Here is a 20,115-nt window from a genome sequence, read left to right as displayed (position 1 = left end):
GGACGAGGCATTCTGAATTACATTCTATAGATGTATTTCTCACAAATCTCTGAGCCTCCCGCGGTCGTCGTCGTCGCCGCCGCCGCTTCTGCAGAATTAGCAAACGGCCATCGTAGCAAATGCGGCGAGGGACATCCTGCCATCGATTCCGATTGCGCAAAGTGTGTGGTCTTGTTTTCCTGTCTATGTTTGGTCGGTCTCGTAAGAGGTTGAATGTAACGAATGGGTGGGAAAGAGTAAGGGGCAGCGGCTGTGTGGAACGAAAACACAATTCCTCAGGGGGTGTGAGCGTTTCGAGATGAATCGTATATAAGTTATACTTGGTCGTCAGTGACCGTGTGGCCTAATGGATAAGGCGTCGGACTTCGGATCCGAAGATTGCAGGTTCGAATCCTGTCACGGTCGTGCTTTTCCAGTTCTGAGAAACAAACATACCGTTTTAATGTAGCAATTGTGCAGTACGAAACCGTCTGAATGTTGCTGTTGACCATTTTGTGCTTGGAGATGGTCTTGAGCTTGAAACACACACAAGAAGACCGGTTTTAACTAGCGAAATGGTCGGCAGAGTGCCCTCACCGCGAGGTTTGACTGGCACTTGCACATCTAAAACAATGTCGGAAAGTAACTCGTTCGGCTTTTGAGTCACGTCAAGTATGTGTGTTAATTTTGACGCCGCTAGCTCTGCAGATTGTCATGCAATTCCTTTACCTCTCAGAAATGATTATGAAATAAAAGTGAAGTACGTGACGAGTGTCGTTAGGAAAACATTAGGCAGCATGGAGAGATTCTGTATGGGACCAACCAACCCAAACGAGTACTGTGTGATCTGCTACCCAGGAGGTACCCAACGAGGCAGCACGGCTAGCTCAGTCGGTAGAGCATGAGACTCTTAATCACAGGGTCGTGGGTTCGAGCCGTTCGCTGGGCGGAACGGAATTTTTCTCCACTGCAGATGTAAATTACCGATTTTCTGATTAACGTGATGTAATGGAAATAGCAACTTTAAAATTTGCCTACGTCTCAATCAGTAGCAAGAAAACTGTATTTGAAGGTGAAGGTGATTTTGTAGACATGTGTGAAAGTCATGTTCTGAAGTGTAGGTGATTTTGTTTGGAGAGAACATCGGCTACGTGTCAGATCTGTATCCAAGCAGTAATGGGTCGCCATAGCTGCAAATATTAGTGAAAAATATGAAGTGTTGTCAGCTGAAGTCTGAAGATTCAGACGACCGTACGGACGAAGTACGCAAAAGTTCCGCTAGGCCGCGCCTCTTTAGCTCAGTGGTAGAGCACTGGTCTAGTAAACCAGGAGTCGTGAGTTCCATCCTCACAGGAGGAAGACGAATTTTGGAAATCAGTTGCGCGTCATGGCCGTCTAGCAAACAGTATCTGTGATGGCGAAGAATTAGCGAGAGGCGTTTTATTAAGAATTACTCTCAGATGTGATTAAGGCGAATGGCGCTGATAAAGCATTTGCCAAAGCGGTACGGCATAAGGTGGGACGAGGCATTCTGAATTACATTCTATAGATGTATTTCTCACAAATCTCTGAGCCTCCCGCGGTCGTCGTCGTCGTCGTCGCCGCCGCCGCTTCTGCAGAATTAGCAAATGGCCATCGTAGCAAATGCGGCGAGGGACACCCTGCCATCGATTCCGATTGCGCAAAGTGTGTGGTCTTGTTTTCCTGTCTATGTTTGGTCGGTCTCGTAAGAGGTTGAATGTAACGAATGGGTGGGAAAGAGTAAGGGGCAGCGGCTGTGTGGAACGAAAACACAATTCCTCAGGGGGTGTGAGCGTTTCGAGATGAATCGTATATAAGTTATACTTGGTCGTCAATGACCGTGTGGCCTAATGGATAAGGCGTCGCACTTCGGATCCGAAGATTGCAGGTTCGAATCTTGTCACGGTCGTGTTTTTCCAGTTCTGAGAAACAAACATACCGTTTTAATGTAGCAATTGTGCAGTACGAAACCGTCTGAATGTTGCTGTTGACCATTTTGTGCTTGAAGATGGTCTTGAGCTTGAAACACACACAAGAAGACCGGTTTTAACTAGCGAAATGGTCGGCAGAGTGCCCTCACCGCGAGGTTTGACTGGCACTTGCACATCTAAAACAACGTCGGAAAGTAACTCGTTCGGCTTTTGAGTCACATCAAGTATGTGTGTTAATTTTGACGCCGCTAGCTCTGCAGATTGTCATGCAATTCCTTTACCTCTCAGAAATGATTATGAAATAAAAGTGAAGTACGTGACGAGTGTCGTTAGGAAAACATTAGGCAGCATGGAGAGATTCTGTATGGGACCAACCAACCCAAACGAGTACTGTGTGATCTGCTACCCAGGAGGTACCCAACGAGGCAGCACGGCTAGCTCAGTCGGTAGAGCATGAGACTCTTAATCACAGGGTCGTGGGATCGAGCCCTTCGCTGGGCGGAACGGAATTTTTCTCCACTGCAGATGTAAATTACCGATTTTCTGATTAACGTGATGTAATGGAAATAGCAACTTTAAAATTTGCCTACGTCTCAATCAGTCGCAAGAAAACTGTATTTGAAGGTGAAGGTGATTTTGTAGACATGTGTGAAAGTCATGTTCTGAAGTGCAGGTGACTTTGTTTGGAGAGAACATCGGCTACGTGTCAGATGTGTATCCAAGCAGTAATGGGTCGCCATAGCTGCAAATATTAGTGAAAAATATGAAGTGTTGTCAGCTGAAGTCTGAAGATTCAGACGACCGTACGGACGAAGTACGCAAAAGTTCCGCTAGGCCGCGCCTCTTTAGCTCAGTGGTAGAGCACTGGTCTAGTAAACCTGGAGTCGTGATTTCCATCCTCACAGGAGGAAGACGAATTTTGGAAATCAGTTGCGCGTCATGGCCGTATAGCAAACAGTATCTGTGATGGCGAACAATTAGCGAGAGGCGTTTTATTAAGAATTACTCTCAGATGTGATTAAGGCGAATGGCGCTGATAAAGCATTTGCAAAGCGGTACGGCATAAGGTGGGACGAGGCATTCTGAATTACATTCTATAGATGTATTTCTCACAAATCTCTGAGCCTCCCGCGGTCGTCGTCTTCGTCGTCGTCGTCGCCGCCGCCGCTTCTGCAGAATTAGCAAATGGCCATCGTAGCAAATGCGGCGAGGGACACCCTGCCATCGATTCCGATTGCGCAAAGTGTGAGGTTTTGTTTTCCTGTCTATGTTTGGTCGGTCTCGTAAGAGGTTGAATGTAACGAATGGGTGGGAAAGAGTAAGGGGCAGCGGCTGTGTGGAACGAAAACACAATTCCTCAGGGGGTGTGAGCGTTTCGAGATGAATCGTATATAAGTTATACTTGGTCGTCAGCGACCGTGAGGCCTAATGGATAAGGCGTCGGGCTTCGGATCCGAAGATTGCAGGTTCGAATCCTGTCACGGTCGTGTTTTTCCATTTCTGAGAAACAAACATACCGTTTTAATGTAGCAATTGTGCAGTACGAAACCGTCTGAATGTTGCTGTTGACCATTTTGTGCTTGAAGATGGTCTTGAGCTTGAAACACACACAAGAAGACCGGTGTTAACTAGCGAAATGGTCGGCAGAGTGCCCTCACCGCGAGGTTTGACTGGCACTTGCACATCTAAAACAACGTCGGAAAGTAACTCGTTCGGCTTTTGAGTCACGTCAAGTATGTGTGTTAATTTTGACGCCGCTAGCTCTGCAGATTGTCATGCAATTCCTTTACCTCTCAGAAATGATTATGAAATAAAAGTGAAGTACGTGACGAGTGTCGTTAGGAAAACATTAGGCAGCATGGAGAGATTCTGTATGGGACCAACCAACCCAAACGAGTACTGTGTGATCTGCTACCCAGGAGGTACCCAACGAGGCAGCACGGGTAGCTCAGTCGGTAGAGCATGAGACTCTTAATCACAGGGTCGTGGGTTCGAGCCGTTCGCTGGGCAGAACGGAATTTTTCTCCACTGCAGATGTAAATTACCGATTTTCTGATTAACGTGATGTAATGGAAATAGCAACTTTAAAATTTGCCTACGTCTCAATCAGTCGCAAGAAAACTGTATTTGAAGGTGAAGGTGATTTTGTAGACATGTGTGAAAGTCATGTTCTGAAGTGCAGGTGATTTTGTTTGGAGAGAACATCGGCTACGTGTCAGATGTGTATCCAAGCAGTAATGGGTCGCCATAGCTGCAAATATTAGTGAAAAATATGAAGTGTTGTCAGCTGAAGTCTGAAGATTCAGACGACCGTACGGACGAAGTACGCAAAAGTTCCGCTAGGCCGCGCCTCTTTAGCTCAGTGGTAGAGCACTGGTCTAGTAAACCAGGAGTCGTGAGTTCCATCCTCACAGGAGGAAGACGAATTTTGGAAATCAGTTGCGCGTCATGGCCGTCTAGCAAACAGTATCTGTGATGGCGAAGAATTAGCGAGAGGCGTTTTATTAAGAATTACTCTCAGATGTGATTAAGGCGAATGGCGCTGATAAAGCATTTGCCAAAGCGGTACGGCATAAGGTGGGACGAGGCATTCTGAATTACATTCTATAGATGTATTTCTCACAAATCTCTGAGCCTCCCGCGGTCGTCGTCTTCGTCGTCGTCGTCGCCGCCGCCGCTTCTGCAGAATTAGCAAATGGCCATCGTAGCAAATGCGGCGAGGGACACCCTGCCATCGATTCCGATTGCGCAAAGTGTGTGGTCTTGTTTTCCTGTCTATGTTTGGTCGGTCTCGTAAGAGGTTGAATGTAACGAATGGGTGGGAAAGAGTAAGGGGCAGCGGCTGTGTGGAACGAAAACACAATTCCTCAGGGGGTGTGAGCGTTTCGAGATGAATCGTATATAAGTTATACTTGGTCGTCAGTGACCGTGTGGCCTAATGGATAAGGCGTCGGACTTCGGATCCGAAGATTGCAGGTTCGAATCTTGTCACGGTCGTGTTTTTCCAGTTCTGAGAAACAAACATACCGTTTTAATGTAGCAATTGTGCAGTACGAAACCGTCTGAATGTTGCTGTTGACCATTTTGTGCTTGAAGATGGTCTTGAGCTTGAAACACACACAAGAAGACCGGTTTTAACTAGCGAAATGGTCGGCAGAGTGCCCTCACCGCGAGGTTTGACTGGCACTTGCACATCTAAAACAACGTCGGAAAGTAACTCGTTCGGCTTTTGAGTCACATCAAGTATGTGTGTTAATTTTGACGCCGCTAGCTCTGCAGATTGTCATGCAATTCCTTTACCTCTCAGAAATGATTATGAAATAAAAGTGAAGTACGTGACGAGTGTCGTTAGGAAAACATTAGGCAGCATGGAGAGATTCTGTATGGGACCAACCAACCCAAACGAGTACTGTGTGATCTGCTACCCAGGAGGTACCCAACGAGGCAGCACGGCTAGCTCAGTCGGTAGAGCATGAGACTCTTAATCACAGGGTCGTGGGATCGAGCCCTTCGCTGGGCGGAATGGAATTTTTCTCCACTGCAGATGTAAATTACCGATTTTCTGATTAACGTGATGTAATGGAAATAGCAACTTTAAAATTTGCCTACGTCTCAATCAGTCGCAAGAAAACTGTATTTGAAGGTGAAGGTGATTTTGTAGACATGTGTGAAAGTCATGTTCTGAAGTGCAGGTGACTTTGTTTGGAGAGAACATCGGCTACGTGTCAGATGTGTATCCAAGCAGTAATGGGTCGCCATAGCTGCAAATATTAGTGAAAAATATGAAGTGTTGTCAGCTGAAGTCTGAAGATTCAGACGACCGTACGGACGAAGTACGCAAAAGTTCCGCTAGGCCGCGCCTCTTTAGCTCAGTGGTAGAGCACTGGTCTAGTAAACCTGGAGTCGTGATTTCCATCCTCACAGGAGGAAGACGAATTTTGGAAATCAGTTGCGCGTCATGGCCGTATAGCAAACAGTATCTGTGATGGCGAACAATTAGCGAGAGGCGTTTTATTAAGAATTACTCTCAGATGTGATTAAGGCGAATGGCGCTGATAAAGCATTTGCCAAAGCGGTACGGCATAAGGTGGGACGAGGCATTCTGAATTACATTCTATAGATGTATTTCTCACAAATCTCTGAGCCTCCCGCGGTCGTCGTCTTCGTCGTCGTCGTCGCCGCCGCCGCTTCTGCAGAATTAGCAAATGGCCATCGTAGCAAATGCGGCGAGGGACACCGTGCCATCGATTCCGATTGCGCAAAGTGTGAGGTTTTGTTTTCCTGTCTATGTTTGGTCGGTCTCGTAAGAGGTTGAATGTAACGAATGGGTGGGAAAGAGTAAGGGGCAGCGGCTGTGTGGAACGAAAGCACAATTCCTCAGGGGGTGTGAGCGTTTCGAGATGAATCGTATATAAGTTATACTTGGTCGTCAGTGACCGTGAGGCCTAATGGATAAGGCGTCGGACTTCGGATCCGAAGATTGCAGGTTCGAATCCTGTCACGGTCGTGTTTTTCCATTTCTGAGAAACAAACATACCGTTTTAATGTAGCAATTGTGCAGTACGAAACCGTCTGAATGTTGCTGTTGACCATTTTGTGCTTGAAGATGGTCTTGAGCTTGAAACACACACAAGAAGACCGGTGTTAACTAGCGAAATGGTCGGCAGAGTGCCCTCACCGCGAGGTTTGACTGGCACTTGCACATCTAAAACAACGTCGGAAAGTAACTCGTTCGGCTTTTGAGTCACGTCAAGTATGTGTGTTAATTTTGACGCCGCTAGCTCTGCAGATTGTCATGCAATTCCTTTACCTCTCAGAAATGATTATGAAATAAAAGTGAAGTACGTGACGAGTGTCGTTAGGAAAACATTAGGCAGCATGGAGAGATTCTGTATGGGACCAACCAACCCAAACGAGTACTGTGTGATCTGCTACCCAGGACGTACCCAACGAGGCAGCACGGCTAGCTCAGTCGGTAGAGCATGAGACTCTTAATCACAGGGTCGTGGGTTCGAGCCCTTCGCTGGGCGGAACGGAATTTTTCTCCACTGCAGATGTAAATTACCGATTTTCTGATTAACGTGATGTAATGGAAATAGCAACTTTAAAATTTGCCTACGTCTCAATCAGTCGCAAGAAAACTGTATTTGAAGGTGAAGGTGATTTTGTAGACATGTGTGAAAGTCATGTTCTGAAGTGCAGGTGACTTTGTTTGGAGAGAACATCGGCTACGTGTCAGATGTGTATCCAAGCAGTAATGGGTCGCCATAGCTGCAAATATTAGTGAAAAATATGAAGTGTTGTCAGCTGAAGTCTGAAGATTCAGACGACCGTACGGACGAAGTACGCAAAAGTTCCGCTAGGCCGCGCCTCTTTAGCTCAGTGGTAGAGCACTGGTCTAGTAAACCTGGAGTCGTGATTTCCATCCTCACAGGAGGAAGACGAATTTTGGAAATCAGTTGCGCGTCATGGCCGTATAGCAAACAGTATCTGTGATGGCGAACAATTAGCGAGAGGCGTTTTATTAAGAATTACTCTCAGATGTGATTAAGGCGAATGGCGCTGATAAAGCATTTGCCAAAGCGGTACGGCATAAGGTGGGACGAGGCATTCTGAATTACATTCTATAGATGTATTTCTCACAAATCTCTGAGCCTCCCGCGGTCGTCGTCTTCGTCGTCGTCGTCGCCGCCGCCGCTTCTGCAGAATTAGCAAATGGCCATCGTAGCAAATGCGGCGAGGGACACCCTGCCATCGATTCCGATTGCGCAAAGTGTGAGGTTTTGTTTTCCTGTCTATGTTTGGTCGGTCTCGTAAGAGGTTGAATGTAACGAATGGGTGGGAAAGAGTAAGGGGCAGCGGCTGTGTGGAACGAAAACACAATTCCTCAGGGGGTGTGAGCGTTTCGAGATGAATCGTATATAAGTTATACTTGGTCGTCAGTGACCGTGAGGCCTAATGGATAAGGCGTCGGACTTCGGATCCGAAGATTGCAGGTTCGAATCCTGTCACGGTCGTGTTTTTCCATTTCTGAGAAACAAACATACCGTTTTAATGTAGCAATTGTGCAGTACGAAACCGTCTGAATGTTGCTGTTGACCATTTTGTGCTTGAAGATGGTCTTGAGCTTGAAACACACACAAGAAGACCGGTGTTAACTAGCGAAATGGTCGGCAGAGTGCCCTCACCGCGAGGTTTGACTGGCACTTGCACATCTAAAACAACGTCGGAAAGTAACTCGTTCGGCTTTTGAGTCACGTCAAGTATGTGTGTTAATTTTGACGCCGCTAGCTCTGCAGATTGTCATGCAATTCCTTTACCTCTCAGAAATGATTATGAAATAAAAGTGAAGTACGTGACGAGTGTCGTTAGGAAAACATTAGGCAGCATGGAGAGATTCTGTATGGGACCAACCAACCCAAACGAGTACTGTGTGATCTGCTACCCAGGACGTACCCAACGAGGCAGCACGGCTAGCTCAGTCGGTAGAGCATGAGACTCTTAATCACAGTGTCGTGGGTTCGAGCCCTTCGCTGGGCGGAACGGAATTTTTCTCCACTGCAGATGTAAATTACCGATTTTCTGATTAACGTGATGTAATGGAAATAGCAACTTTAAAATTTGCCTACGTCTCAATCAGTCGCAAGAAAACTGTATTTGAAGGTGAAGGTGATTTTGTAGACATGTGTGAAAGTCATGTTCTGAAGTGCAGGTGACTTTGTTTGGAGAGAACATCGGCTACGTGTCAGATGTGTATCCAAGCAGTAATGGGTGGCCATAGCTGCAAATATTAGTGAAAAATATGAAGTGTTGTCAGCTGAAGTCTGAAGATTCAGACGACCGTACGGACGAAGTACGCAAAAGTTCCGCTAGGCCGCGCCTCTTTAGCTCAGTGGTAGAGCACTGGTCTAGTAAACCAGGAGTCGTGAGTTCCATCCTCACAGGAGGAAGACGAATTTTGGAAATCAGTTGCGCGTCATGGCCGTATAGCAAACAGTATCTGTGATGGCGAACAATTAGCGAGAGGCGTTTTATTAAGAATTACTCTCAGATGTGATTAAGGCGAATGGCGCTGATAAAGCATTTGCCAAAGCGGTACGGCATAAGGTGGGACGAGGCATTCTGAATTACATTTTATAGATGTATTTCTCACAAATCTCTGAGCCTCCCGCGGTCGTCGTCTTCGTCGTCGTCGTCGTCGTCGTCGTCGCCGCCGCCGCTTCTGCAGAATTAGCAAATGGCCATCGTAGCAAATGCGGCGAGGGACACCCTGCCATCGATTCCGATTGCGCAAAGTGTGTGGTCTTGTTTTCCTGTCTATGTTTGGTCGGTCTCGTAAGAGGGTGAATGTAACGAATGGGTGGGAAAGAGTAAGGGGCAGCGGCTGTGTGGAACGAAAACACAATTCCTCAGGGGGTGTGAGCGTTTCGAGATGAATCGTATATAAGTTATACTTGGTCGTCAGTGACCGTGTGGCCTAATGGATAAGGCGTCGGACTTCGGATCCGAAGATTGCAGGTACGAATCCTGTCACGGTCGTGTTTTTCCAGTTCTGAGAAACAAACATACCGTTTTAATGTAGCAATTGTGCAGTACGAAACCGTCTGAATGTTGCTGTTGACCATTTTGTGCTTGGAGATGGTCTTGAGCTTGAAAGACACACAAGAAGACCGGTGTTAACTAGCGAAATGGTCGGCAGAGTGCCCTCACCGCGAGGTTTGACTGGCACTTGCACATCTAAAACAACGTCGGAAAGTAACTCGTTCGGCTTTTGAGTCACGTCAAGTATGTGTGTTAATTTTGACGCCGCTAGCTCTGCAGATTGTCATGCAATTCCTTTACCTCTCAGAAATGATTATGAGATAAAAGTGAAGTACGTGGAGTGTCGTTAGGAAAACATTAGGCAGCATGGAGAGATTCTGTATGGGACCAACCAACCCAAACGAGTACTGTGTGATCTGCTACCCAGGAGGTACCCAACGAGGCAGCACCGCTAGCTCAGTCGGTAGAGCATGAGACTCTTAATCACAGGGTGGTGGGTTCGAGCCCTTCGCTGGGCAGAACGGAATTTTTCTCCACTGCAGATGTAAATTACCGATTTTCTGATTAACGTGATGTAATGGAAATAGCAACTTTAAAATTTGCCTACGTCTCAATCAGTCGCAAGAAAACTGTATTTGAAGGTGAAGGTGATTTTGTAGACATGTGAAAGTCATGTTCTGAAGTGCAGGTGGTTTTGTTTGGAGAGAACATCGGCTACGTGTCAGATGTGTAGCCAAGCAGTAATGGGTCGCCATAGCTGCTAATAATAGTCAAAAATATGAAGTGTTGTCACCTGAAGTCTGAAGATTCAGACGACCGTGCGGCGAAGTACGCTAAAGTTCCGCTAGGCCGCGCCTCTTTAGCTCAGTGGTAGAGCACTGGTCTAGTAAACCAGGAGTCGTGAGTTCCATCCTCACAGGAGGAAGACGAATTTTGGAAATCAGTTGCGCGTCATGGCCGTATAGCAAACAGTATCTGTGATGGCGAACAATTAGCGAGAGGCGTTTTATTAAGAATTACTCTCAGATGTGATTAAGGCGAATGGCGCTGATAAAGCATTTGCCAAAGCGGTACGGCATAAGGTGGGACGAGGCATTCTGAATTACATTTTATAGATGTATTTCTCACAAATCTCTGAGCCTCTCGCGGTCGTCGTCGTCGTCGTCGTCGCCGCCGCCGCCGCTTCTGCAGAATTAGCAAACGGCCATCGTAGCAAATGCGGCGAGGGACACCCTGCCATCGATTTCGATTGCGCAAAGTGTGTGGTCGGTCTCGTAAGAGGTTGAATGTAACGAATGGGTGGGAAAGAGTAAGGGGCAGCGGCTGTGTGGAACGAAAACACAATTCCTCAGGGGGTGTGAGCGTTTCGAGATGAATCGTATATAAGTTATACTTGGTCGTCAGTGACCGTGTTGCCTAATGGATAAGGCGTCGGATTTCGGATCCGAAGATTGCAGGTTCGAATCCTGTCACGGTCGTGTTTTTCCAGTTCTGAGAAACAAACATACCGTTTTAATGTAGCAATTGTGCAGTACGAAACCGTCTGAATGTTGCTGTTGACCATTTTGTGCTTGGAGATGGTCTTGAGCTTGAAACACACACAAGAAGACCGGTTTTAACTAGCGAAATGGTCGGCAGAGTGCCCTCACCGCGAGGTTTGACTGGCACTTGCACATCTAAAACAACGTCGGAAAGTAACTCGTTCGGCTTTTGAGTCACGTCAAGTATGTGTGTTAATTTTGACGCCGCTAGCTCTGCAGATTGTCATGCAATTCCTTTACCTCTCAGAAATGATTATGAAATAAAAGTGAAGTACGTGACGAGTGTCGTTAGGAAAACATTAGGCAGCATGGAGAGATTCTGTATGGGACCAACCAACCCAAACGAGTACTGTGTGATATGCTACCCAGGACGTACCCAACGAGGCAGCACGGCTAGCTCAGTCGGTAGAGCATGAGACTCTTAATCACAGGGTCGTGGGTTCGAGCCCTTCGCTGGGCGGAACGGAATTTTTCTCCACTGCAGATGTAAATTACCGATTTTCTGATTAACGTGATGTAATGGAAATAGCAACTTTAAAATTTGCCTACGTCTCAATCAGTCGCAAGAAAACTGTATTTGAAGGTGAAGGTGATTTTGTAGACATGTGTGAAAGTCATGTTCTGAAGTGCAGGTGACTTTGTTTGGAGAGAACATCGGCTACGTGTCAGATGTGTATCCAAGCAGTAATGGGTCGCCATAGCTGCAAGTATTAGTGAAAAATATGAAGTGTTGTCAGCTGAAGTCTGAAGATTCAGACGACCGTACGGACGAAGTACGCAAAAGCTCCGCTAGGCCGCGCCTCTTTAGCTCAGTGGTAGAGCACTGGTCTAGTAAACCAGGAGTCGTGAGTTCCATCCTCATAGGAGGAAGACGAATTTTGGAAATCAGTTGCGCGTCATGGCCGTCTAGCAAACAGTATCTGTGATGGCGAAGAATTAGCGAGAGGCGTTTTATTAAGAATTACTCTCAGATGTGATTAAGGCGAATGGCGCTGATAAAGCATTTGCCAAAGCGGTACGGCATAAGGTGGGACGAGGCATTCTGAATTACATTTTATAGATGTATTTCTCACAAATCTCTGAGCCTCCCGCGGTCGTCGTCGTCGTCGTCGTCGTCGTCGTCGTCGCCGCCGCCGCTTCTGCAGAATTAGCAAATGGCCATCGTAGCAAATGCGGCGAGGGACACCCTGCCATCGATTCCGATTGCGCAAAGTGTGTGGTCTTGTTTTCCTGTCTATGTTTGGTCGGTCTCGTAAGAGGTTGAATGTAACGAATGGGTGGGAAAGAGTAAGGGGCAGCGGCTGTGTGGAACGAAAACACAATTCCTCAGGGGGTGTGAGCGTTTCGAGATGAATCGTATATAAGTTATACTTGGTCGTCAGTGACCGTGTGGCCTAATGGATAAGGCGTCGGACTTCGGATCCGAAGATTGCAGGTTCGAATCCTGTCACGGTCGTGTTTTTCCAGTTCTGAGAAACAAACATACCGTTTTAATGTAGCAATTGTGCAGTACGAAACCGTCTGAATGTTGCTGTTGACCATTTTGTGCTTGGAGATGGTCTTGAGCTTGAAACACACACAAGAAGACCGGTTTTAACTAGCGAAATGGTCGGCAGAGTGCCCTCACCGCGAGGTTTGACTGGCACTTGCACATCTAAAACAACGTCGGAAAGTAACTCGTTCGGCTTTTGAGTCACGTCAAGTATGTGTGTTAATTTTGACGCCGCTAGCTCTGCAGATTGTCATGCAATTCCTTTACCTCTCAGAAATGATTATGAAATAAAAGTGAAGTACGTGACGAGTGTCGTTAGGAAAACATTAGGCAGCATGGAGAGATTCTGTATGGGACCAACCAACCCAAACGAGTACTGTGTGATCTGCTACCCAGGAGGTACCCAACGAGGCAGCACGGCTAGCTCAGTCGGTAGAGCATGAGACTCTTAATCACAGGGTCGTGGGTTCGAGCCCTTCGCTGGGCGGAACGGAATTTTTCTCCACTGCAGATGTAAATTACCGATTTTCTGATTAACCTGATGTAATGGAAATAGCAACTTTAAAATTTGCCTACGTCTCAATCAGTCGCAAGAAAACTGTATTTGAAGGTGAAGGTGATTTTGTAGATATGTGTGAAAGTCATGTTCTGAAGTGCAGGTGATTTTGTTTGGAGAGAACATCGGCTACGTGTCAGATGTGTATCCAAGCAGTAATGGGTCGCCATAGCTGCAAATATTAGTGAAAAATATGAAGTGTTGTCAGCTGAAGTCTGAAGATTCAGACGACCGTACGGACGAAGTACGCAAAAGTTCCGCTAGGCCGCGCCTCTTTAGCTCAGTGGTAGAGCACTGGTCTAGTAAACCAGGAGTCGTGAGTTCCATCCTCACAGGAGGAAGACGAATTTTGGAAATCAGTTGCGCGTCATGGCCGTATAGCAAACAGTATCTGTGATGGCGAACAATTAGCGAGAGGCGTTTTATTAAGAATTACTCTCAGATGTGTAATGGCGCTGATAAAGCATTTTTTTTTAAAAAAAAAAAACTTTATTTATTTCAACTACAATAATAGTTATACTTAATAACCCACTCCCTTAGTTGATTAGTGGGCCTGTATTTTATACAATGATTGTTACAAGTATGCAGCTCTTAATTCTAACTTGTAAGTGAGCTACAGGTGTTACACCATGATGGGCACCACTAATATTATTGTCTATACCTACAATTAAATACTACTTCTTATTTCTAAGTTCTAACATCTGCAGCGTCACATATATGCCAGCAGAGAGTATAAACCTACTGATAATTGCCTTGCTCTTCGAGCTAAACCCGAAGAGCATGCCCCTGGCACTGGGCAGGCCAAGATGTTATTACGCTGCAGTTTCCTAAATGTAAATATCCTAGTCTAATTCCTACAAACTAGGCTTATCCTAAGTCAAATCCGGTGCTTTACATTTTTGTAAAGGTGACCCCTACTCCCCTTATTCCTGCACGCGGCGGATCCCAACTATGGTGGAAAGTCGGCCAGTCCGCGCCCAGGCGGTATGGGAACAGGCATCCAGACGAAATCGGTGTATATTTCTGAGTTTATGTTAATTCATGTCCCTCAGATATTCCATCAACACCTTACGTGATACCTCGTTTGCCAGAGTGTTAAGCAGTTGAAAGGTATCTTCGCGTCTCAGAAGTTGGTATGTGTCTTGGTTTGGTAGTCTATCTCGGAGTGTGGCTGCAACATCATTGAAGAGAGGACACTCGTAGATCACATGTTCAGGAGTACCTTCCGGGACGCCACAGTCACACGCGGGCGTTGCCTTCTTCCCAAACCGACATAGGTATGTCGGGTAGGGTCCATGTCCAGTGAGAAAGTGGAACAATCCCCTTGTTGGCTCAAAATACTTCATTTGCAAGCGTTCCCTCACGTCCGGAATGAACTGAAAAGTTCTACGTCCGGTTTCCTCCGTTTCCCAAGTCCCCTGCCATAATTCTTCTCCCCTTTTCATAATTTCCCTCTTATTTGCCACCCTCACCCCCATAATCTCTTCAATTTTACCTAGATTCCCCTTTTTTGCCCAATACCAGGCTGCTTGCTCCCTTATCTTTATATCTAGTGGGCAGAGCCCCATTATGACTAACAGGGCCCCCCCTGGAGACGTTCTATAAGCCCCCACAGATCGTAATATCATACTTCTTGCACCCTTCTCACTGCCATGGCAGGCACAACCCTCGTGAGTCTATGCGCCCAGACTCCCGAGCCGTAACCCACCACTGAGGTTAAGATACTATTATGATATAGTTTAATGAGGTGTGGAGGGAGGTGAAATCTTTTATGTCCTATGGAAATGAGGTTATTTAGAATTTGTAGGGCCTTTTGGGTTACGGTTTCAATGTGCCTCCCGAAGTTCCATTTCTCATCAATGATGACTCCTAAGTATCGTGTGTCACGTCTTCGTAATACTGGTGAACCGTCGATCCTGACTGTCGGGTTCCTGGTTAGTTGTCCTTTCAGCAGTAAGTAAGTTGACTTACTTGGTGAGACTGTCATTTTGGTGGTGTGGCACCACTGTTGAAGTTTGTCTATGGCCCTTTCTATCTTAGGTTCAATGTCTTCTCGGCTCCGGCCACCGACCAACAGGAGGAGGTCATCTGCGTAGGCTATCACCTCTAGCACATCCTCGCATTGTTGTAGATTGTCCAATAAAGGCTCCATATGGATGTCCCAAAAAAGCGGTCCAAGGACCGATCCCTGGGGACATCCTTTCGTGATCACTTTACTAACTCTCTCGCTAGAGGATGATAGCCAGACCTCTCGTTCCTCGCAATAGCTCCTCAGGCAACCATATAGCGGCCCTGGACACTCTTTCTCCCGCAAGCAGGAGAAGAGCGAAGGCCACCACAGGTTGTCAAAGGCGCCACTGATGTCCACCATGATGCCCACCACGTATTTATGCGGGGTTGAGCCGCAGACCTCGGCTGCTAGGGCGATTGCATCAGATGCCGATCGCCCCGGCCTGAAACCGAATTGCCTGCTGCTCATCCCGCACAAAACTCTGTGTGCCGCCAGTCTGTCAGCCAGCAACTTCTCAAATAATTTACCAAGCAAGTCCAACAGGCAGATTGGCCTGTATGACTTCACTTCCGCTGGATCTTTATCTTGTCCTTTCTTTATAATGACAACATTTGCCTTTTTCCATCTCCTAGGGAACTGTTGTTGCCTTAGGCATTCATTGTATAAATGCGTTAATGGCGCAACCAGCTGGGGGGCCAGGAATTGCACCACCTCCGCCACAATGCCATCTGGCCCAGGAGCTTTCCCTCTTTTGAGAGATTTTATGTGGGCCGCCACCTCCTCTTCCGAGAAGGGGTAGACCGCTGCATCGTTGTTATATTGCACTTGATCCTCCTCTCGCAGTTGCCGCTGTGCTTCAGTTTCCCCGTCCGCATAGCCATCAGGCAACAGGGACTGGAGGAGGACCCCAGCAGTTTCCTGCCAGGACTCCGTCATCCCGCCCCCGTGCCTAACAGTTGATAGCTCCATAGGAGAGCGGATCTTTTCCCTCACTAACTTGTAGGGAAGTCCCCATGGATCCAGCACAAGTTGACTGAGCACATAGCGTTCCCAGCTCCGTGTCCTGACCTCGCGTAGTTCCTTTTGGAACTGTTGCTTGGCCTCCCTATACCGCAACTGCCATCTTTGTTTCTCTTGCCAGACGACACTGCGCTGGTAGTACCTCCTTAGCCTTCTGACAGACTGACGCAATTCCTCTAGTTCAGGCGTCCATGGTGACGGAGAGGCCGCCATGGCCCTCCTCCTGGTTGGTACAGCAGCCCTCACCGCTCTAGTTATGGCGGTCACTATGTCGTCAGTTCTGTCGTTTACGTCTATATCTTGTTGTGCGTCCCCTCCCGGTATTGGAGGAATGTCGCACTCCCTCGCTAGCCGCTCCCAATCTGCTCTATTAAAGTTATATTGCAATTCCCACCCCATGGCCCAGCGGCACTCTCTATCCCCTATGGTGAAAGTTATTAAATTATGGTCGCTTGTGGTTGCATTCCCTATTACCTTCCAATTTTGGAGTATGTTTGTAACATTCGGTGTTGTTAGAGTTATGTCAATATTTGTCCCTTGTCTTCCTCCCGCCGTGTAGGTAGGAGGATTGCCCGGCCTATTAGCCACCACAAGTTGGGTTGCCATAATAAATTCTTCTACCTTCTCCCCATTTGCATCTCGTGTGCCACTGTACCACAGGGGGGATTTGGCATTTATGTCAGCTGTAATTATCAACTTTCTCCCCCGCAACGCCGTGGTCACTCTCGTTAGGTGAGCTAAGTGTGTTTCAATATTATCACTGTACTGAAAGTACATGTTTATTATGAAGACGATTCCGGTTGGGGATTGCAACTCCACGACGTTGCAGTGGGTAGTTGTGAATTGAGAGAGCGTGGTGACTCTCAGGAGCTTATTTGTTATTATTATCGCCGCTTTCGGGACTTCTCCTTTACTAATTACCTGCCACGTTGCGGCAGCAAAAGCGACCTTTCCAGCTTGGGAGTACGGCTCCTGTAGACAGAGCACATCCAATCTCCTCTCCTCCACCTCCCTTCGGAGTTCCTGCATTACGAGTCGGCTGTTATGTGTATTTAGTTGTCCTATGTTAAGCTTTGTCATCAAGGGAAGTATGTATGTATGCGGTCATTTGGCCAGGTTTTAGACCAGTCAAATGCAATTCTTCCATTGGCTAGAACTGCCTGCTCGTAAATGTCGTCTAAGTTGAATTTCTCCCCTCTCCTTTCGAAGACTTTTCGTAGCAGGTCCCACAGGGCTCCGAAGTCGGTGGGGAGATTCACTGATTTTAGTTGGATTCTGTCAACAGCCTCCATCACCGAGAAGGTTACAATTCTTCCTTCTTCATGTCCTACACGAACCACATGTCTCAGGGCTGTGGTCAGGGTAGCCGGCTGTTCAAGTCTTGCTAGCTGCATAGTATATTCTAAATTAGGGTAGACCCTCACAGGATCCACAGGTGTCAATCTGACCACTGGAGTACTCTGTTCAGTGGAATTTATGCTGGAGCTAGTTACTTCATTTTCTTGAATCGGTTTCTCATGCTTGTTCTGTTGCTTTTCAGAGACTGTTATGGCCGCAGGATGCCCTTGCCGTTTCTGATGTTTTATCGGCTCTGCTCCCCGGCTTTCAGAGGAGGGAGCTGCTGCTATAGGGAGATCTGTTTGTATTGCTATGTTCACCCATTGGGGCTCAGTTTGAATGGCTATATCTGTTGTTTCAGGTTTTCCGGCGCCCGTAAGCGACCTCAGAAATAACTTGAATTTACTTGCCCTCATAGCGTCCCTCCTCCTCTTGCTCGGGGATTTGCGCTTCGGCATCCTGTTCGGTATGCCGAGTTTAGCCATAATCAGTTCTGGAGATTAATCTTTGTTCCAACATTCTGTATGTTGGGCAATTCCGACCTACAGCTCCGCAAGACTTCTTCCCTCTGCTTTTGCATGGTATGCAGATTTGTGTACCTTTACAGTCCTTACGATTATGGCCACTTTCTCCGCACTTGGTGCACGCCGGCTCCCTGGTGCACAGCCTGAGAATGTGGTCCAGGTCACCACAGTTGTGGCAACGAGGTACCACGACATAGTCTCTGGTGTTGATGGCATGGAAGCCAACATAGATCCTGCCCATTGTTGTGATGTTCTTCCACATCTGTGCTGTCACTTCAGCGACATGATGTACAACATCACGACCTCGTGGACCCGTTTTAAATCTAAGTTTAAAACAATTATTAAATTCTTCAGCGCTTAGATGCTCAAAATTTTGTGCCCTGATTGTCTCTGACAGCTCTTCATTCGTCATAATAGATGGCACGTCATAAAGTATGACGAGAGGATTTCTTTTTCTTGGTGGCTCACATTTCACCACTGAGTTCAGCTTTTGGTTCTTCAGCAGCTTTTCTTTATCCTCTTCCGAGGCAACTTCTACGATGACTGAGTTCCTACTCGGTTTGATTCTCTTTATCTTTATTTTATCCTTCACAGGGTCCACGGTTTTCGTGAATAACTCCTGTATTTTCTTTATGCTTGTGTCTTCTCCAGGAAGTGTTCTCAAAAAGACTGCCGTATCTGGCCTCTTAGTTACCTTATTTATTGTCTCTCTGGTGGTGTTGGGCTTGGTGGGAGCTTGCGCTGCCACTGCCGCCCAAGTTTTCACTGGCTGCTTTCTTAGTCTATTGTTTTCTTTTACTAATTCTTCTAGCCTACCTTCTAGTTTTGCATGGACAATGGCCCAAGCTGCCAATTCATTTTTAATGGCTGACATTCCGGCTTGGCTGATCTTGCCATTTTTTACAGATTGCTCCATGAGCGTAGTTATTCTGGCAAGTCTTTGCATAACTGACTCATTCTCGACCTGTCCCAGCTCGTCCTGAGGAGAGGGATCAGGCGCAGTAGACGCACGTTGAGGCGCACTCGAATCACTCGTATCTGTCGTCGCCATGATTTACGAGTGATATAAAAAAGGTGGGAGCCCGTCTCTTACCCCGGACCGGCTCCTCTGGCATGGGGGGGGGACTTCTTGCAGCTCGCCCACCGACCTCGCCCCAAGGTCAAGGGCCCTCTCGAACTGCCGGGTTCAGCGCGCCGTTGCCAGCGCACTGGTCCCCATCGATGGCTCCGTCATCGGCGATTTCACGCGACGCTCCTCGGCAACTACACCCCGCACTCCGGAGAGGCGGATGCACCTCTCGCCCTTCGCCGCCTACTAGCCCAAGTTTCCACCCTTCGGCCAAGGACCCACTCCTACTCAGGTGGCGGGCCGGTCCCCCAGACGTTCGGCGGTCTGGACCCAGTTAACCTGGCCCAGGCAGTGTCACCACCTCCTGGGTTTGGCAGAACACGCCCCGGTTACCCAGGGGCGCGGCGAAGCGCCCTTGCCGACTCGCGCCGCGATCCCACGCCGACGAACGAAGTCGCCGGCATGCAGGGCTCCTGCTGGTCTGGGCCCTGCGAACAGAAAGAGACAGCTGTTCGTCCCTCGACACAGCTCGCCCTGTGCCACGCACCCTTCGCTTTCGCATCGGGTTGGGTCGCAGCTCTTCCTTTTGTCGCAAGGCACACCCGGGCAGGCCCGAGAAATGCCGAGCTTAACGTCCGGCACCACTTGAAGGCGGAAAGAGCCACTTGAGAAGGAGAGGCTATATATGACGCATCACTTCCCCTGTGGGCACGACCGACTGGAAGCGACACGCCCCAGTGCGAACCCCTGTGCCTTACGGTGCGCCGGCGCGGACTGGCCCACGCCAAAAGGCGCACCGCGAGACAACAGGTCCCACGCCAGCCAAAGCGGTACGGCATAAGGTGGGACGAGGCATTCCGAATTACATTTTATAGATCTATTTCTCACAAATCTCTGAGCCTCTCGCGGTCGTCGTCGTCGTCGCCGCCGCCGCTTCTGCAGAATTAGCAAATGGCCATCGTAGCAAATGCGGCGAGGGACACCCTGCCATCGATTCCGATTGCGCAAAGTGTGTGGTCTTGTTTTCCTGTCTATGTTTGGTCGGTCTCGTAAGAGGTTGAATGTAACGAATGGGTGGGAAAGAGTAAGGG

At 47.8% G+C, this 20,115-nt stretch overlaps 17 non-coding genes across 17 annotated transcripts; all 17 read left to right on the top strand.

The window, feature by feature from the left end:
* The first annotated feature begins 332 nt into the window (after positions 1–332).
* Trnar-ucg (transfer RNA arginine (anticodon UCG)) lies at positions 333–405 on the top strand. Its single transcript has one exon. It is a non-coding gene; the product is annotated as a tRNA-Arg (tRNA).
* Positions 406–1,266: 861 nt separating this feature from the next.
* Trnat-agu (transfer RNA threonine (anticodon AGU)) lies at positions 1,267–1,338 on the top strand. The gene has a single exon. It is a non-coding gene; the product is annotated as a tRNA-Thr (tRNA).
* Positions 1,339–3,345: 2,007 nt separating this feature from the next.
* Trnar-ucg (transfer RNA arginine (anticodon UCG)) lies at positions 3,346–3,418 on the top strand. The gene has a single exon. It is a non-coding gene; the product is annotated as a tRNA-Arg (tRNA).
* Positions 3,419–4,279: 861 nt separating this feature from the next.
* Positions 4,280–4,351, top strand: Trnat-agu (transfer RNA threonine (anticodon AGU)). The gene has a single exon. It is a non-coding gene; the product is annotated as a tRNA-Thr (tRNA).
* Positions 4,352–4,855: 504 nt separating this feature from the next.
* On the top strand, positions 4,856–4,928 carry Trnar-ucg (transfer RNA arginine (anticodon UCG)). Its single transcript has one exon. It is a non-coding gene; the product is annotated as a tRNA-Arg (tRNA).
* A 1,437-nt stretch (positions 4,929–6,365) lies between these two features.
* Positions 6,366–6,438, top strand: Trnar-ucg (transfer RNA arginine (anticodon UCG)). Its single transcript has one exon. It is a non-coding gene; the product is annotated as a tRNA-Arg (tRNA).
* A 450-nt stretch (positions 6,439–6,888) lies between these two features.
* Positions 6,889–6,961, top strand: Trnak-cuu (transfer RNA lysine (anticodon CUU)). Its single transcript has one exon. It is a non-coding gene; the product is annotated as a tRNA-Lys (tRNA).
* Positions 6,962–7,875: 914 nt separating this feature from the next.
* Trnar-ucg (transfer RNA arginine (anticodon UCG)) lies at positions 7,876–7,948 on the top strand. The gene has a single exon. It is a non-coding gene; the product is annotated as a tRNA-Arg (tRNA).
* Positions 7,949–8,398: 450 nt separating this feature from the next.
* Positions 8,399–8,471, top strand: Trnak-cuu (transfer RNA lysine (anticodon CUU)). The gene has a single exon. It is a non-coding gene; the product is annotated as a tRNA-Lys (tRNA).
* A 338-nt stretch (positions 8,472–8,809) lies between these two features.
* Positions 8,810–8,881, top strand: Trnat-agu (transfer RNA threonine (anticodon AGU)). Its single transcript has one exon. It is a non-coding gene; the product is annotated as a tRNA-Thr (tRNA).
* Positions 8,882–9,397: 516 nt separating this feature from the next.
* Trnar-ucg (transfer RNA arginine (anticodon UCG)) lies at positions 9,398–9,470 on the top strand. Its single transcript has one exon. It is a non-coding gene; the product is annotated as a tRNA-Arg (tRNA).
* Positions 9,471–10,326: 856 nt separating this feature from the next.
* Positions 10,327–10,398, top strand: Trnat-agu (transfer RNA threonine (anticodon AGU)). Its single transcript has one exon. It is a non-coding gene; the product is annotated as a tRNA-Thr (tRNA).
* Positions 10,399–10,878: 480 nt separating this feature from the next.
* Trnar-ucg (transfer RNA arginine (anticodon UCG)) lies at positions 10,879–10,951 on the top strand. The gene has a single exon. It is a non-coding gene; the product is annotated as a tRNA-Arg (tRNA).
* A 450-nt stretch (positions 10,952–11,401) lies between these two features.
* On the top strand, positions 11,402–11,474 carry Trnak-cuu (transfer RNA lysine (anticodon CUU)). The gene has a single exon. It is a non-coding gene; the product is annotated as a tRNA-Lys (tRNA).
* A 923-nt stretch (positions 11,475–12,397) lies between these two features.
* Positions 12,398–12,470, top strand: Trnar-ucg (transfer RNA arginine (anticodon UCG)). The gene has a single exon. It is a non-coding gene; the product is annotated as a tRNA-Arg (tRNA).
* A 450-nt stretch (positions 12,471–12,920) lies between these two features.
* Trnak-cuu (transfer RNA lysine (anticodon CUU)) lies at positions 12,921–12,993 on the top strand. The gene has a single exon. It is a non-coding gene; the product is annotated as a tRNA-Lys (tRNA).
* A 338-nt stretch (positions 12,994–13,331) lies between these two features.
* Trnat-agu (transfer RNA threonine (anticodon AGU)) lies at positions 13,332–13,403 on the top strand. The gene has a single exon. It is a non-coding gene; the product is annotated as a tRNA-Thr (tRNA).
* The last annotated feature ends 6,712 nt before the right edge of the window (positions 13,404–20,115 follow it).

The sequence above is a fragment of the Schistocerca gregaria genome, chromosome 3 (genome assembly GCF_023897955.1).
Source record: "Schistocerca gregaria isolate iqSchGreg1 chromosome 3, iqSchGreg1.2, whole genome shotgun sequence".
NCBI classification, from domain to species: domain Eukaryota; kingdom Metazoa; phylum Arthropoda; class Insecta; order Orthoptera; family Acrididae; genus Schistocerca; species Schistocerca gregaria.
This window is presented reverse-complemented; position numbering and strand designations above follow the sequence as displayed.